Here is a 17,206-nt window from a genome sequence, read left to right as displayed (position 1 = left end):
TATATGTCAAGGACAAACTATAAACAAAATATAATGAAATTACAATACGATAAAAAGAATATACAACAAAAATCTTAATTTCAGCCACAAAATTCATCCCGTACTCCCCCCGCTCGTAAAGAAGATGCCCCTCATCTTCCGCAAGGGTTTCCAAAATAACATTACAACATGGTTACAAGTATCCAATGACAAAAGAAAAAAAAAAAAACTAAGTGCTTAAAATTTTTAGCATTGCCTGTTGAGCAGCCGAAGGCATATCCCGAAAGGACGCTGAAGATACCATGTCCACCAGAAATAAAGCCTTCATTTTCCAGTCCGGCACCGTTTACAACAGGTTGCTTGTGAACATACAAACTCGCCAGAGGTCATCCAATTAGGCGGTCGTCTGTTCCTTGTCGATCTCCTTGGCACTAGAATCTCCGGTTCAGGCAACATTAACATTTCCCTGTACTGCATCAGCAGCTGCATTCTCCGGTTCAGATTCCGACGTTTCCACATCAACGAAACCAGTGCGAGGTCCAGGAATATGTACCGTGTCATTGCTCGACCGGATACCATCCTGCGTGGGTGGCCGCTGAACATCGGAATTAATATCCATGCCCACAACATCCTCATCGGAACTGTCGCTACTATCGTTCCCGGACAGTGGTTCGACGAGTTCCGCCACAGATTCCTTTCGAAGTGGTTCACGTTCCCAGCCTCGACCTCCTTATACGTGGAACTGGTCGAGGTGGAAGTTCAGGAAGTGGTTTCCTTATCTATTTCCACAGTATCGCTCCAATGGGAAGTAGATGGTTCCGATGGAGGGTTTTTGATTTCCCCTTCCCGTCTTCCCTCTGTATTGTGTATACAGGAAATGTCTCCATTGGGCTGACTCTTTACGATGTACACGTCAGGTTCCCATCGATCCGCTAGCTTATGTCGTCCCTCAAAGGCCAGTACTTTGACAAGAACTCGGTCTCCCGGTTCCAAAACGGCTTCCCTACTACGAAGATCGTAGTCTGCCTTCTGTCGACTCTGCGATTCCCGAGCCTTCTTACTTGCCAAGCTAAACGAATGAGACATCCTGTTCCTTAAATTCTTAATATAATCCGGTAAAGAACGTGAAGTAGGTTCCCACTCAACAAATCCACACAAAAGATCAACTGGTAAACGCGTGTGTGTCGTCCGAACATTAGATGGAATGGCGAATATCCAGTAGTCTTGTGCCTTGTGCAGTTATAAGCTAACGTTAGAGATCCTACGTAGCTTTTCCAATCCTTTTTTTGATGAGGCTCCAGTGTTCCCAACATGTCAATAAGGGTCCGATTAAATCGCTCACACATCCCATTCCCACTAGGGTGGTATGGCGTCGTCCTTGATTTGGCGATGTGTAGTGTGTCACATAAGCTCTCGATTACCTTCCCCTCAAAGTTAGCGCCTTGGTCGGAAATGTAACCTCCGTGGAATTCCGTAATGCTCAATAAATCCTTGAAGCGCCTCAGCAGTCGCTTTAGCAGACTGGCTACGGGTAGGTATCGCTTTTAGCGTACCGCGTGAAGTGATCAGTAATTACCCAACACATCCTGGAACCCGCCTTTGGAAACTTCCAATTTCAAGAAATCCATACACACCAAGTCCATGGGCTGGGTGGTGACAATGCTTACCAACGGTGCCTTGACATCAATCTTAGACTTCCTGAAGAGACATCTTTGACATTCCTTTAGCCACTTCTCCACGTCTTTGGTCATGCCAGGCCAAAAAAATCTATCCCGCAGCAATGATAACGTTCTATCGCGTCCTGGGTGGCCCCGTATCATTATGTAACGACGTCAACACTTGCTCGCGCATGGAAGCCGGCAGTACAAGTTGGTCTACTTCGCCCTCTTCATCAGACATGTGTCTATACAGCACACCACGTTTCAATTTCCAGCTATCCCAGCATCTCTTAAGGGTGGCGCTCTCTGGAATAGCGGATAACCTCTTTCGTGACGGCTTCAGGTTCTGCCTTATGACTGGCAACCATTCCCCAATGACATCATCATCTGCCTGTAACTTTCTCCATTCACGTGCTGTCATCGTGCGGAAACCATGTTCGTCTTCAACTTCAAATGTATCCAATGCCTCTGCTGACAAACTCAAACATTCTACCAAGGGTCCACTACAGGTAACTGCTCCCTTACACACTGCTTGCACAGACTCTGCCGAAATGCTACATCCCGGAAGTCGTGACAAAAGCATCCGCATCGGCATTGTTCCTTCCTGGTCGATACTTTATCTCGAAGTTGTATGCTGATAAAGCGGACAGCCATCTATGCCCCGTCGCATCAAGCTTAGCCTTAGATAGGACGTAGGTCAAAGGGTTGTTGTCCGTTAAAACTGTAAATTTCTGTCCATATAAATGATCATGAAACTTCTCCGTAATAGCCCATTTCAACGCCAAGAACTCCAGTTTATGAGCTGGGTAATTCCTTTCCGATTTACCTAATCCTCGGCTGGCGTAGCAAATAGGTCTCAAATGTCCATCCTGCTCTTGATAAAGAACAGCTCCTAGTCCCTGGGGTACTCGCATCCGTGTGCAGCTCAAACGGCCGGCTGTAATTAGCATAACCAAGGACAGGTGGGTTGCACAGTGCATCCTTCAGACTCTGAAATGCAGTAGCCTGTTCAGGACGTCCACATCCATTTAACGGTACCCACATCGGACTTCACTCTACCCTTTTTCTTCTTATCTCTTGTTGGTGGCAATAAGTTGGTTAAAGGCCGCGCAATCTTTGCAAAATCCTTTACGAACTTTCTGTAATATCCCGCGAACCCTAAAAACTGACGTAATTCCTCAGGATTAGTTGGTGTCGGCCAATCTCGTACCTTCTCAATCTTCTTTGGGTCAGCCTCAATTCCATCAGGTGTAACAATATGTCCCACGTAGGCAACTCTGTTCATGAAGAACTGACATTTCTTAGATGCAAGTTTCAATCCGTTGTCTCGTAATCTCTGAAAAAACCTTTCCTAACCTCTCCAAATGCTCATCATAGGTCCTTGAGAAGATAATTAAATCATCAAGATATATCAAACAAATGGCAAGGTGTAGGTCTCCCATACATCGTTCCATTAAGCGCTGAAACGTCGCAGGAGCATTTGTAAGTCCAAATGGCATCCTTGTAAAACTCGTAAAATCCTAATGGGCCAACAGAAAACGCAGTACGCTCCTTGTGTTCATCCTCAAGCTCGATCTGATGATAACCCGATTTTAAATCCAACAACGGTAAAGTAAATAAAGCGAATCCAGCTAAAAACAAAATACCAGGAAAAATCCCCACAGCAAAAAACAAGTCGGGGTAAAGCCATATGAAGTGCCCGTATGGTTCCTCTGATACACATCACGACGATAAATCTTCCCACACATTCTCAATGATCCTTCTTTCTTTCATTACCAAAACAACGTTCGAAGACCAACGGACTGTGTGATGGGCTTAATGACTACCTGCCAGAAAGCAATTGTTGAAGATCTAGTCCATGACCTTCATCGTACACTAGAAGGCGGTATCCACCTGTGACGCTTTTGTTTAAAGAACAACTGCATCCGTCAAATCGATTCGATGTTTCACGAGGACCAGTACATTCCAAGATCAGTGTCCCCATGTGAGAATATATCCTCGTAGTCCTTAATGAGATTTCTTTTCCAATACGCCAATTCATCTTCGGTAACAGCTGGGAAATTTGAAAAGTCTATCTAGTCTCATAAACGACTGAAGTATTTCCCATCTCGTCTATCAGATTTAGGCAACTCTTGTACAACCAAACACCGGCTGTATTTCACACAAAACGGCCTTAGGAGGAATTACAAATGTCCTTTGTGGTTAAATTTGAAAGCTGGATATCTAGCGGTTGTGTGTTATCACAATTCGTAGGAGAATTCTATCGCAGTAGGCGTAACGTCTATATCCTTCGACATGTTTAGAACGTTCCGTAGGGGGGCTGAATGATAGCGCAAGTAGTCGGATAAGCACTTCGCTGATCTATGTATCCCTTTTAGAGTAACCGTAGAATTGGGCTTCAAAATACAATCCATGTTTCCTGCATTCTTAACAAGGACCAATTGCTGTTACGATTACCTCGCTAAATCCCGGTCCCCTCTCAACGTCATACAACGAAACGCTAAAAACCATGGCGTATCCAACCCCTTCTGTAGATACTTCGGTCCTTTCATTCCTTCGACAATCTCCTAATAATACATCCAAAACACATTTGTCCCGAACAAAAACTGGTACCCTTCGAGTTATAATTGCTGTTAGGAACAACCAACAATATCACAGCTCTGCTCAGCTGATCCAGGTAATCTTCAAACTTGACATTCGTCTCAATCAATCCCGAATACGGCAACTGTTGTCCATCTGCACACTCAATAGCAAGTAGTTCACCAACAGACTGTAATTCCAGATGACTCAAATGGTGCTTTTCATAAAATCGTTGACTCACCGTAGACACCGTCGCGCCTGTATCCAGTAAAGCTCTGGTTCCAGTGCCATCTACTGTGACATCTACCTCATTTTAGCATTGCCCAATCATCCGTGCACCAGTAGTCCTCTTCCGTCCGTCCGGACCTTGTATTCGGAAAATCTATGAGCGGTCCGTCTTCATAGACTCCTTCCCTTTTACACGAACTCCGCGAAGTGATCCAATATTACTCGGCATCGCGCATCTAATATGTCCCGGCTGCCTGCATCTCCAGCAGATAACATCAGGTTTCTCAATCCCTAATGACTCATCATCCCCATCAGTCTTATCCTGAGATGGCCTAGAATGGTAAACAGATCCCTTTCCATAATTGTTTGAATTCCCTCTATTCCGGTTACGATGATCTCGGCTGTTCTTCCAAGATACCGCGCCTCCGTCAGACATCTGTTTCTCTAACCTCTGAATAGCGGCAGACAACTGGTTTACCATAGATTTCAAGTCCATCCGAGTCTCATCCTTCGTCTGTCTCTCCTTCAAACCACAGAATGAAACAAGTAGCTGTCGCCATCGCACAGATTATACCACCATCTCTTGACCTCTGCCATAGACCCTGACAGCAATAGCACAATTCTCACAAAGTCAGATATAGCAATCATGTTTAGTATGCCGGTTTATCGTCGTACTCAACTCCTGTCTCAATCCTTCGCGCTCGATCTCTCATATCTATCTATAGGAGTAGAGCGGAGGCTTATTAACGCTCTACACAGGTCGCTATAGCAGCATCAACCCTCACACACACACACACACACCAAGCCTACAAGCCCACTCTGTCCACGGTCTCTTTAGGATGTTGATGAATAGCTGCATAGAAGTTTACTCCAGCAAAGTCTCCTGAATCCATCAAACAATACCATACCAAGCTTCTCAATTTGGCGATCAGCTGGGCTGGCGTCGCATGAGCTCCAAGTCACTCATAGCTACCTTAGATGGCAGTTCCCTTCAACGACCTCCGAATCGACTAGTCCAATGTATATCCCTGAGACTTACCCGTATCGATGAGACATTGTACCTCATACTTCCATAAATATCAATACGAAGCCTCGCCTTTCCCATCATCTCCGGAGAATATAGGTATCTTATAGAACTCGTTCGGATGTCCACAAGTTAGGAAGAGCTAGTACTTTGAGTTATTACTTACCCCTATTGACCACGGAAACGATGGGTCCGCAGTATCATCTCCTCCAGTATTGCTGAGAAAATCCATCATCCGTGACTCCTCAAAGTAATGTAAACTTTCACCCTTGGGCCTAGCACCCAAGCTGAGAAAAATAAACTTCGTCGCCTCCGCAACCAGGATCGCTAATCCTATTTTTGGGGGAGGGTATCGCTTTCCGCCATGAGCGGAGTTTTCTCTTTTGAATCCGACATAACAAAAAGCAAGGGTTACAAAACATAAAACAAAATAATTAAAATGCTAAAAGCAAACAAACACCAGTATCATCTACGTGTCCTTACCAACACGGAACAAGTATTCTACTCTTGTCCTCATAGATGTAAAAACACTTACTGAATATATACCAGCCAAAGTCAGCAACATCCAAAAAAGCAACTAAAAAAAAAACATATATACACGATCGCGCGCAGTCAATATATATGCAAACACGCGCGTACGAGGGACCGAAGCGTCAATCCAAAATAGCAAAAATAGCACCTAACGCACACTCATATACTCAAACATAAATGCAGAAAGATTGAACGCACTCCGTACCATATAACATAGAACACACCAAAGCATTGACCCAGTAAGTTCCCACAAAAGAAAAAAAAAAAAAATTATAAATTCCTCTGAAAAAAAACAAAACAACAACAAACTATCCTACAATGCTAACTCCTAAGTGTAAAAAAAAAAACTCAACTAGCGAAAAGCGGCAGAGAAAAAAAAACAAGTACACCTATGGCACAAATGGTCCCGAAAAGATTAAAATAAAAAAAACTAAGTTTAGAAGCACAACAATCCTAACAAATGTTAAAGTAAAAAAAAATGCGGCAAAAAAGAAAAAAAAACAAAATATCAGTGGAACGAGTGATTTTTAGCAAAGTACACAGCGACAACCAAAATATAAATGTACCAACAAAACAAAAGTATCTAAAACTTCAATGCAAAAAAAATAATAATTAATTCGCTCGCCAAACAAAACCAAGTAATTGTAGCAAAACAAAAAATCTAAATTAAATAAGTATCCAATAAACTCGTCGTGTTTTTGTAATCAGCAAAAAAAAATAATCAATTACTCCATACTAATATACTATCGTGAAAAATTAAACAAGATTCTGAAAGCAAGTATTTTTTATATCTAAAAAAATAGTCAAAAAGTTACCGGAACTATTATGCCACAAGTACAGAAATAACCGGAAGTTCATAAACAGGAAGTTCACAACCGGAATTACAAATAATTAGAAAATACACATCTTATGACAACGAACGAAAATAATAAAAATACTGAATCGGTAGTTGAAATCAAGTAAATATTCACAAATTTCTAGAACAACGTTATCAAGAGAAAAAAAAACTTTTTTGTGAAATACAGACATGTCAATTTACACTTTTTAACCTGAAGATCACAGAGAAGCACAAGATTTATAGCAAGACATATGAAAAGTCAGTGGTACACAAATGTCATTTACCGTGTACGGTATCTTCTCCGGATATTCCTTCGTCCAGTTCTTATCCATTCACTTTCAGCTTAGATTCACTATAAGATACGCACATATAGGAAACGTGCCGTACACGCGCACTCGCTGGTCAAGGTCATCTGTAGGTCGTTCAAACGTAGACGCGTGTCTTTCCGATACACAAACATACACAATGGAAATCCATTCATTCATGGCGAGCCAAAGTAATCGTAGCTATAGGTTTCAAGGAAGACACCAATGCCTTGTCGGTATTCACTAGGAATCATTCCCGTATTGTCGACATACAAAAGATAATACCCTGGGCGCCAAACTATAAGGAAGACACCAATTACATCATTCATTTATTCGTTACCCTGTATTTAATATAAGTTATCAATTCCAAAAATAAAGTTATCTATATACATACAATTATACGGCTATACTCATATGTCCATATTACTTTACATGATCTAACGGGGATAGTTAACCATTCGTTATCAGAACATTAAAATAATAGCAATTAACAACATCTATAAGTATAACAACTAGATGGGCAACTATTACATAACTATAGCATATATAAAAATACCCACCTCTTCATTGTGAAGAGGGTTTTCACCGGGACCGTCGTCCGACGAGCTCAAACCACTCGTTTTATACTGTTGAAATAATAAAATACAATACAATTAATTAAAACAATACGAATACCATCGAAATCACTCTCCTCTGAATAATTATGCCCGATATTAAAAATTTATCGAAATTCCAAAAATGATAAGTTACTTTTAAATAAACGATTACCATAATCAAATATATTAAATAGATATTAAGATTATATTATGATAATAATATTTAAACTACATACAGGTACTTACAATTATGTATTGGGCTAATTTCCTATGAGTCTGCAATCAGTTCATCTACTAGAGAATCGATGTTGCCTCTTGGTCATCCAAACCCCAAGTGACCAATACCCCAGATAAACTACCCAACATTCACTCGACGTAGACAATAGACTAATACCATATAAGGACACAAATATGATTGACATACACATTACGTCACATTCACATAACTCATCGCTCTCACTTACACGTGCCTTTTCCCCGCGCGCGCGCCAACGATCTTGTCGCATTGCGTATCCGCGACCCGCGACTATCGCTACACGGACCATACGCGAACGCGCACTAAAATATAACGTATACAAAATAAAAGTAGTAAAATAACACTACTTACAATTCAAGGATGTTCAGACCTTGGCATCCATGTTATTTATATGTATTAACCAGGACAAAAGCATTGGATATGTATTAATGTTCTTTCCTGTCTTCGATACAGTATTTCATGATTTTTGAGATTTAAAAAAGTAACATAGATTTTGTAAGTTCAAACATATTGAACCCAAGGCGGTTAGCACTTTAGCACAGACAAAAAATTCTCAATATCTTGTTGTGATAGAGTATCATTAACTCAGGATCATGATACATAGATAATGTCTTGAAATAGGTTAAAGTGTTCACTTTAATTATGATATATTTCGACAACATTAGTAAACAGTTAATCAATCTATCCCCATGCATTCCTTACATACACACAATGAGGCTGGAAGCTATTCAAAACAGATTTATCTACGATTCTGGGGATATATGCTATTATCTTTCTTTACCTAATAATTGTAACATTTATTTACAGTTAGAAATCTATGAATCGTTCCTAAAATAGGTCCAACCTCCTAAAGTAAAGTAATTCATTTCACATAAGACGTATAATAATTTAAGTGGACTTTTAACATCTTTAAACTCCGGAATTTTTCAGAATCCCGGAATATAATCCATAATTTTCAAATAAGTTTATCAGTTTAGTAACAAATTTTCCATTGAAATGTTTGAACTGTCAAATAGTCTAGTAACTGACGTATTTAAATTTGTAACAATAATAGTGCTAAAGAACTTGTGTACAAAACTAATTTTGGGGATAAAACATGGTATTTTGATGCAACTAAGGATTGTAATGAAGTTTTAGCGATACAGCTGTAGACGGTCACTTCCCCAATATATGATATGTCACCATTTTCAATAATTCACTAGCGAATGCATCTGACCGCCGGCTCACCATTGAACATCGAGTAAGACAATGTTGTCTTCTAATGTATTAAATTTAGATTTAAAGTTACCACTGATTTGAATCAAAATAAGCGATTTCAAAAAATGGGCATAACGTTTACAGTTTTGGTGATGATTGATGTTAATATGGTCTAACCCAAAAATATCAAATATATTATCTTTGATGGTTAAAAACAGAAGATTTCATTAAGTCTATTTAACATTATTGACTATGGACTGGGTTACAAAATCTTTACCAATTTGATTGCTGAACCATATATATATCTGGATTCAAATGAAGTAATACGTCTTTTTTAAAAAGGTAGATTTATGTACGTGTATGTCAAACATGAAGTTCAAAAAAATTGTATGCATAAAACTTAAAAAAGGATAAGTCTGTTTTATGATTGTCATTTAGGAACAATTCAAAATGCAAATTTATCTGGAATATCATCAACGTAAAATACTGGCTATCTCATAATAATAACATGTTTAAGTTTAGTTAAGATAACTAGCCCAATCAGCCTGGTTGCATAATTATATATTTCGATTAATTATAACCAAGGCAATAAGTGTATCAAAAAAATTTTCCGTCATGGTAAAAGATAACAATTTAAATGTAGTAAAAAAACAAAACATGGACTAAGGTCACAGTGATAACAACCAAAACGTATTTGTAGGTAACTGAATCAATGAATATTATCAAAGTCAATTGGAATGAAAAAGTTAACCGAAGATTTTTTGCAAGCTGTCAAAATGACATTAATCTGTGTTATTGGAAAACTTTTAAGCAATTCTTAGATCTCATTTTTGTATTCTTCATGGACACACATAGTGTTTTGCAAAAACCCTTTTTAATTTCAATCACTTGCTATCGTAACAGGCCCATTTCAGTACCCCATAAGTTGCTTAGAATGTGGTTTTAAAGTTCAAATTAGATTATTATGACAAAGGTCAGCCTTGGAAAGGCCACTGTTCATAATAAAGACAGTACTAGAACATCCGCAATGTATGGCTTTAATCAGGTGTCTAGCCATTTAGTTGATTTTAGAATTCCACTAATGTTCTATTGTGTAATGTAGCGCAATGTTTCTGTTGACGCCGATAAAATTTAATGGCCTGTCATTGTACAATTTGGTAATTACATGACTGGTATCATATAGTAACAAGAAAGTTACCAATGGTTATTGAAAAGGCTCTTTCATATCAGCTTACAATTTCGCAAATTGTGCAAAGAAATTGAAACAATGTGACTAAATCATGGACCTGCGGTGTACGGGTTATTCACTTATTGGCTGTCCACAGGACAAATTGATATTGGTAAGTATTTCACCTTAACTGAGTGAACAATATTATCGTAAACCAGCACAACATCTTGGTATAGAAAGGGTAACAACACTTTTAGGATTTGCAGAGATTTAAAAGTCATTTTCTGTACTAATGGTAAAGCCAGATAACACCGCATTTGAAAGGATAGAGTATTTAGATAGCTTCACGATGTCCGTAATTACATGAAGTCCTATTATGACATAGTTACTTAACAAACATTTTAAAGAACCTATGCATAGTTGAAAATCTGAAGGGATAGTGCAATATTTTATTTGATATTTTAACTTGAAATATTTACATTTACCCCTAAGTTTAAAATAACTCGGATTTTATAACAGTCATATAAGTGATTTACTTTCAGGTTAATTAAAAAGGAATATCACCCCAGAAAAACTAGGTGGAACTGTCATTCTCTAAATTTTGTTGAGAATGTAGACCTGAATCGTCATAAGTGAGTGATTTTGACAAATCACTAACATCTGCAACAATGTGTCACCGAAGAAAAAAGGGTTCTATTTCTGGCCATTAACATAATGATTATATTCGTTCTTTTTACTGTTATTATCAAAATTTTAGTTATCTTTAACTAAAAGCATGTTATTATTTTCTAGCACACGTTATATTTTTGCTGCTGTGTTATCTCTATCTTTGCATGCGTTTGTCTTTTTTAAATGATGTTAGATTTAGTGGCTGATGTTATTATTTATTTTGCATTGTTATTCATTTCATTTCACGTGTTAGTGTCAGCAATGATTGTTAATGATTTTGTTTCCCATGTTATTGCCAGAATGTTACGTGATTTTTATGTGAAACTTTGTTAGCATCAACAAAACATGTGATTATTTACGTGACCACGTTACGAGTATCGTTGGAAACGTTATTTTTTTTGAAAGCGTTATTTTTTTCGTGGAAATACCACTGCCTATTGTTCTCATTGACCCCCTACCGGCGACAGCGCAGTGAGCCGGCGGGCGAGCTTCGCTAGTGTGTTGATCACTTATATAGTCGACTGGCAGTATCGCTGTCACTGTATCGCTACCGTATTGCATGTGCTGTGCAACTTAGCATGGAATATATATAGTTTTTCAGTTACTAGATATTTACAGTTCTTTTTCTCCAAAGTTTGCATTCACTGTATAAACTTATTGAAAATTCCTGACATATTAGGGTTGTGTTGGAATCGGCAAGGACGTTTAAATCCTTGTAATCGGTCATAGTTTAACTACACTGTACAAAGATTTGATGTTTTTTAACATATTGTGTATTTCAAGTTTATTGATTATTACGTTATAAATATAATATATAGATATGTTTCTGATAACGTACGTAATCTGTTTTGATTAAACGAAATTGTGTACATTTCTTGTATGGCTGATTAACAAAATTATTTGTCTCAGTTCGTACATGTAGTAGTGTTATTTTACTACTTTTATTTTGTATACGTTATATTTTAGTGCGCGTTCGCGTATGGTCCGTGTAGCGATAGTCGCGGGTCGCGGATACGCAATGCGACAAGATCGTTGGCGCGCGCGCGGAAAAGGCACGTGTAAGTGAGAGCGATGAGTTATGTGAATGTGACGTAATGTGTATGTCAATCATATTTGTGTCCTTATATGGTATTAGTCTATTGTCTACGTCGAGTGAATGTTGGGTAGTTTATCTGGGGTATTGGTCACTTGGGGTTTGGATGACCAAGAGGCAACATCGATCTCTAGTAGATGAACTGATTGCAGACTCATAGGAAATTAGCCCAATACATAATTGTAAGTACCTGTATGTAGTTTAAATATTATTATCATAATATAATATAATATCTATTTAATATATTTGATTATGGTAATCGTTTATTTAAAAGTAACTTATCATTTTTGGAATTTCGATAAATTTTAATATCGGGCATAATTATTCAGACGGAGAGTGATTTCGATGGTATTCGTATTGTTTTAATTAATTGTATTGTTTTATTATTTCAACAGTATAAAACGAGTGGTTTGAGCTCGTCGGACGACGGTCCGGTGAAACCCTCTTCACACTGAAGAGGTGGGTATTTTTATATATGCTATAGTTATGTAATAGTTGCCATCTATACATATAGATGTTGTTAATTGCTATTATATATGTTCTGATAACGAACTGGTTAACTATCCGTTAGAACATGTAAAGTAATATTGAACATATGAGTATAGCCGTATAATTGTATGTATATAGATAACTGTATATTAAATGGTAATATGATGTAATTCATGTTACAGGGTATTATTTTAATGAATAAATGAAGTGAACCTGACAACAGCATTGGTGTCTTCCTTGAAACCATAGCTACTACATTGGCGCCCATGTATCGTTGGATTGATGACCTTTGTGTACTGCCAGTCGACACGCATGACGGGATACGTTGTGATTCCTACCAAGTAGAATAGCGACCTTGAAGGCCCGACAGGTAAAGTCACCTGTGTATACCTATCGACGATTCACCTGGTGAATGAATGAATGGATTTCCATTGTGTATGTTTGTGTATCGGAAAGACACGCGTCTACGTTTGAACGACCTACAGATGACCTTGACCAGCGAGTGCGCGTGTACGGCACGTTTCCTATATGTGCGTATCTATAGTGAATTCTAAGCTGAAAGTGAATGGATAAGAACTGGACGAAGGAATATCCGGAGGAGACCGTACACGGTAAATGACATTTGTGTACCACTGACTTTTCATATATCTTGCTATAAATCTTGTGCTTCTTCTGTGATCTTCAGTTAAAAAGTGTAAATTGACATTCTGTATTTCACAAAAGTTTTTTTTTCTCTTGATAACGTTGTTCTAAAATTTGTGAATATTTACTTGATTTCAACTACCGATTCAGTATTTTTATTATTTTCGTTCGTTGTCATAAGATGTGTATTTTCTAAATTTGTATTTCCGGTTGTGAACTTCCTGTTTATGTACTTCCGGTTATTCTGTACTTGTGGCATATTAGTTCCGGTAACTTTTTGACATTTTTTTTAGATATAAAAAATACTTGCTTTCAGAATCTTGTTTATTTTCACGATAGTATATTAGTATGGAGTAATTGATTATTTTTTTTTTGCTGTTACACGAGTTTATTGGATACTTATTTAATTTAGATTTTTGTTTGCTACAATTACTTGGTTTTGTTTGCGAGCGAATTAATTATTTTTTTTTTTTGCATTGAAGTTTAGATACTTTTGTTTTGTTGGTACATTTATATTTTGGTTGTCGCTGTGTACTTTGCTAAAAATCACTCGTCTCTGATATTTGTTTTTTTTTCTTTTTGCCGCATTTTTTTTTTTTTTTTTTACTTTAACATTTGTTAGGATTGTTTGCTTCTAAACTTAGTTTTTTTTTTTTTTTAATCTTTTCGGACCATTTGTGCCATAGGTGTACTTGTTTTTTTTCTCTGCCGCTTTTCGCTAGTTTATTTTTTTTTTACACTTAGGAGTTAGCATGTAGGATAGTTTGTTGTTGTTTTTTTTTTCAGTGGAATTTATAATTTTTTTTTTTTCTTTTGTGGGAACTTACTGGGTCAATGTTGGTGTGTTCTATGTTATATGTACGGAGTGAATCTTTCTGCATTTATGTTGAGTATATGAGTGTGCGTTAGGTGCTATTTTTGCTATTTTGGATTGACGCTTCGGTCTCGTACGCGTGTTGCATATATATTGACTGCGCGCGATCGTGTATATATGTTTTTTTTTTTAGTTGCTTTGGATGTTGCTGACTTGGCTGGATATATTCAGTAAGTGTTTACATCTATGAGGACAAGAGTAGAATACTTGTTCCGTGTTTGGTAAGGACACGTAGATGATACTGGTGTTTGTTTGCTTTAGCATTTTATTATTTTGTTTATGTTGTAACCCTTGCTTTGTTATGTCGGATTCAAAAGAGAAACTCGCTCAGGCGGAAGCGATACCTCCACCCGAGGATAGCGATCCTGTTGCGGAGGCGACGAAGTTATTTTCTCAGCTTGGTGCTAGGCCCAAGGGTGAAAGTTTACTTACTTTGAGGAGTCAGATGATGGATTTTCTCAGCAATACTGGAGGAGTGGATACTGCGGACCCATCGTTACGTGGTCATGGGGTAAGTAATACTCAAAGTACTAGCTCTTCTACTTTGGACACGAGGTTCTATAAGATACCTATATTCTCCGGAGATGATGGGAAAGGCGAGGCTTCGTTTGATTTATGGAAGTATGAGGTACAATGTCTCATCGATACGGGTAAGTCTCAGGATATCATTGGACAGTCGATTCGGAGGTCGTTGAAGGGAACTGCAGCTAAGGTAGCTATGAGACTTGGAGCTCATGCGACGCCAGCCCAGCTGATCGCCAAATTGAGAAGCTTGTATGGTATTGTTGATGATCAGGAGACTTTGCTGGAGAACTTCTATGCAGCGCATCAACAACCTAAAGAGACCGTGACAGAGTGGGCTTGTAGGCTTGAGGACTTGTTGCTGAGGGCTGATGCTGCTATAGGACCCGCAGAGCGTAATAAGAGGTTACACAACAAGTTCTGGTCAGGATTGAGACAGGAGTTGAGAGACATAACCGGCCACAAGCATGATTCTATTTCTGACTTTGAGGAATTGTGCATTGCAGTCAGGTCTATGGAGAGGTCAAGAGATGGTGGTAAATCTGCGATGGCGACAGCTACTGTTCATTCTGTGGTTGAAGGAGAGACGAAGGATGAGAAGGATGACTTGAAATCTATGGTAAACCAGTTGTCTGCCGCTATTCAGAGGTTAGAGAAACAGATGTCTGACGGAGGCGCGGTATCTTGGAAGAACAGCCGAGATCATCGTAACCGGAATAGAGGGAATTCAAACAATTATGGAAAAGGATCTGTTTACCATTCTAGGCCATCTCAGGATAAGTCTGATGGGGATGATGAGTCATTAGGAAAGAAACCTGATGTTATCTGCTGGAGATGCAGGCAGCCGGGACATATTAGAGCGCGATGCCGAGTAATATTGGATCATTCGCGGAGTTCGGTAAAAGGGAAGGAGTCTATGAAGACGGACCGCTCATAGATTTCCGAATACAAGGTCCGGACGGACGGAAGAGGACTACTGGTGCACGGATGATTGGCAATGCTAATGAGGTAGATGTCACAGTAGATGGCACTGGAACCAGAGCTTTACTGGATACAGGCGCGACGGTGTCTACGGTGAGTCAACGATTTTATGAAAGCCATTTGAGTCATCTGGAATTACAGTCTGTTGGTGAACTACTTGCTATTGAGTGTGCAGATGGACAACAGTTGCCGTATTCGGGATTGATTGAGACGAATGTCAAGTTTGAAGGATTACCTGGATCAGCTGAGCAGAGCTGTTTATTGTTGGTTGTTCCTAACAGCAATTATAACTCGAAGGTACCAGTTTTGTTCGGGACAAATGTTTTGGATGTATTATTAGGAGATTGTCGAAGGAAGAAAGGACCGAAGTATCTACAGAAGGGGTTGGATACGCCATGGTTTTTAGCGTTTCGTTGTATGACGTTGAGGGACCGGGATTTAGCGAGGAATCGTAACAGCATTGGTCTTGTTAAGAATGCAGGAAACATGGATTGTATTTTGAAGCCCAATTCTACGGTTACTCTAAAGGGATACATAGATCAGCGAAGTGCTTATCCGACTACTTGCGCTATCATTCAGCCTACGGAACGTTCTAAACTGTCGAAGGATATAGACGTTACGCCTACTGTATTCTCCTACGATTGTGATAACACACAACCGCTAGATATCCAGCTTTCAAATTTAACCACAAGGACATTTGTAATTCCTCCTAAGGCCGTTTTGTGTGAAATACAGCCGGTGGTTGTACAAGAGTTGCCTAAATCTGATGACGAGATGGGAATACTTCAGTCGTTTATGGACAAGATAGACTTTTCAAATTCAGCTGTTACCGAAGATGAATTGCGTATTGGAAAGAAACTCATTAAGGACTACGAGGATATATTCTCACATGGGGACACTGATCTGGATGTACTGGTCTCGTGAAACATCGAATCGATTTGACGGATGCAGTTGCTTTTAAACAACGTCACAGGAGGATACCGCCTTCTATGTACGATGAAGTCAAGACTCATCTTCAACAATTGCTATCTGCAGGAGTCATTAAGCCATCACACAGTCCTTGGTCTTCGAACGTTGTTTTTTGGTAAGAAAGAAAGACGGATCATTGAGAATGTGTGTAGATTTCCGTCAGTTGAATCAGAGAACCATACGGGATTCATATGCTTTACCACGAGTGGAGGATATTCTGGATTGTTTAGCTGGATCGCATTACTTTACCGTGTTGGATTTAAAATCGGGTTATCATCAGATCGAGCTTGAGGATGAACACAAGGAGCGTACTGCGTTTTCTGTTGGCCCATTAGGATTTTACGAGTTTACAAGGATGCCATTTGGACTTACAAATGCTCCTGCGACGTTTCAGCGCTTAATGGAACGATGTATGGGAGACCTACACCTTGCCATTTGTTTGATATATCTTGATGATTTAATTATCTTCTCAAGGACCTATGATGAGCATTTGGAGAGGTTAGGAAAGGTTTTTCAGAGATTACGAGACAACGGATTGAAGCTTGCATCTAAGAAATGTCAGTTCTTCATGAACAGAGTTGCCTACGTGGGACATATTGTTACACCT

At 38.9% G+C, this 17,206-nt stretch overlaps 1 pseudogene; it reads right to left on the bottom strand.

The window, feature by feature from the left end:
* Positions 1–204: 204 nt before the first annotated feature.
* Positions 205–1,425, bottom strand: LOC138313776 (uncharacterized; annotated as a pseudogene).
* Positions 1,426–17,206: the final 15,781 nt, after the last annotated feature.

Source organism: Argopecten irradians, unplaced genomic scaffold (genome assembly GCF_041381155.1).
Source record: "Argopecten irradians isolate NY unplaced genomic scaffold, Ai_NY scaffold_0920, whole genome shotgun sequence".
Lineage (NCBI taxonomy): Eukaryota > Metazoa > Mollusca > Bivalvia > Pectinida > Pectinidae > Argopecten > Argopecten irradians.
Note: the sequence above shows the minus strand (reverse complement) of the source record. Positions and strands in the feature narration are given on the sequence as shown.